The sequence below is a fragment of the Bison bison genome, unplaced genomic scaffold, assembly GCF_000754665.1.
Source record: "Bison bison bison isolate TAMUID 2011002044 unplaced genomic scaffold, Bison_UMD1.0 scf7180017864213, whole genome shotgun sequence".
In the NCBI taxonomy this organism is placed as follows: domain Eukaryota; kingdom Metazoa; phylum Chordata; class Mammalia; order Artiodactyla; family Bovidae; genus Bison; species Bison bison.
This window is the reverse complement of record NW_011494785.1, coordinates 11,295,752-11,298,025: the sequence shown is the minus strand read 5'-3', so window position 1 is coordinate 11,298,025 and position 2,274 is coordinate 11,295,752.

The following is a 2,274-nucleotide window of genomic DNA, read 5'->3' as shown; positions in this document are numbered from 1 at the left end:
TCACTTTCCTCTGTTGCCTGATGTCCAATGTCTTGAAAACTATTTTTTTAATGTAAACTATTGATTTTGTGGTTTTTTCAGATGGAAGGGTAAATTTTGTCCATCTTGTCTGTAAGGGAAAGTCTGTTTTTAACATTTTGATCCTCCTTTATTCTGTATTTAATTCTTTAATCCAGTGGGAATTAATTTTCTTGTGTGTCCCGAGGTACCTTTCTCCCTTGTGCATCATCGCCCTGGCGTGTAGTGGGACACACGGTTGGGCCATGACCACTGGGTCAGGGCCGTCTGTTTCTTTTGTCGATAGTGGATTCTGATCGGGAAGCCGTGGGTCCTTGGCCAGCACCCAGGAGCCTCCTCCATCACTAGGACTGAGCCTTGCAGCCTCTGGCCTCGTAATTTCTGCATAACATCTCCAGCATGAGCTGGTTGATACTTGTAAGATTTCTGCCTTCCTCATGGGGAGAGTGAGGGGCAAGGAAGTCACCTTTTTGAAAGGCAAGCCAAGAAAACTTAAATTTGCCCAGGAGATTAATTATAACCTGGAAATTTAAAAAATTTCAAAATGGTTTTGTAGCCGCTGTGCTATCTTTCAAATTGAATTTTTCTCTTTGTCCAGAATGTGCAGCTCCTTCTAGAACTGAGGAACTGATCCTCGCCTACCTAACAGGAGACCCCCTCCCCACCACCCACCCATTCTCCCCTCCCTTCATGGTTCAGCTCTTGGAGTTTCCCCAAGCAGCTGGGCTGTGTCGCACCTTTGCATGTTCTGTTCCTTCTGCCCAGAACGCCTTTCCACACATTTTCCTCCTTGCAAATAAATGCCCGTAACACACTTGGTGAAGGCTTTGTCTCCTCCTCCACCCAGCCAGGGCTATACACGTCTTTGTTGGAACCCACTCCTCTGTCCATGGGATTCTCCAGGCAAGAATACTGGAGTGGGTTGCCAGGCCCTCCTCCAGGGGACCTTCCTGACCCAGGGGTTGAACCCTCATCTCTTATGTCTCCTGCATTGGCAGGCGGGTTCTTTACCACTAGCGCCACCTGGAAAGCCTGAAATGAGGGACACGGTCTTGTAACCCTAAGGACAGCCTCTTCTCTCAGCTAAACCCCTGCCTGGGCCCCTCCCCACTGCTCTGGAGCGCAGGGCTCTCTTCACATCTTGCATCGAGACTCTGGGGACTTGCCCCAGCGTCAGGAGATCAGTGAACACCAAGGACGCAGACCCTACCCAGTACTGGGGACTAGTTTTTACCCCTTCAGCTGTGCAGCTCTTTGTTTACAGAAACATTTTTGCAAGCCTAGGAAGTAAAAGGGACTTCCCCAGTGGTTCAGTGGGTAAAGAATCTGCCTGCAATGGGATTCCATCCCTGGGTCGGGAAGATCCCCTGGAGGAGGAGAGGGCAACCCACTCCAGTATTCTTGCCTGAAAAATCCCATGGACAGATTACAGCCTGGTGGGCTAGAGTCCAGAGAGTTGCAGAGTCCGACACGACTGAGCAATTAAGCGAGCACAAGCACAGGGAAGTCAAGACCCACGAAACAGGAGAGGTGAAGAGTCAAGGCGCTCTACCAAAGCCCTCAGCTGGCTTCTGTGGAGTTCTGTTTAGAAAGCAGTCATCTTGGGGATGGATGTGGCCAAGTTTTCTCAGATAATGGTTCTCAACGGAAAGCCTGTTCTGTGTTTGGGAGATCTAGCTGGGATACAAGTCTGGCCACTGTAACAAAGGTCAGAGTAACAGTGACTGGAGCAGAACAAGGCGAAAGTTAATGTTTCTCTCTTGTGTCCCAGCTGGTCGTGAGCAGCGTCCAGGGCTCGGTGGCTGCTCATGGGTGTCGGAGACCAAGGCTTCCTGTGCCTTGCCGTCACCACCCACAGAAGCTGGCTCCGCCTGGTGCTCTGGGCAGGTGCCCGTCTCCCTTCCGAGCAGCTGGTGGGGGTGCAGCGGGCATAGACGCAAGCTCGTCCCCTCTTGGGCCCGGCCGTGATGCTCGCGTGTCCTGGCAGCTGTCACTGCCCACGCGGCAGCTCCCTGCAGCCCGGGAGGCTGTGTGCACTGGTGAGCCCGGGGCACTCTGATCTAAAGGAAGCAGGGGAGGCCAAGTATTCCGGGGTGCCTGGCAGACGCTGCCAAAGGCAGGGACAGGCCGACCCCGAGGGGGCGCTCCACACGCCTCTGCCGTTACTGAGTTACTTCACTTACTGCGGGTTCTTCAGGCCTCCCCGTGCGGTCCAGGAGAGGCCGGGCAGCCGGGAGGCTCGGGCGGGGCCTTGGA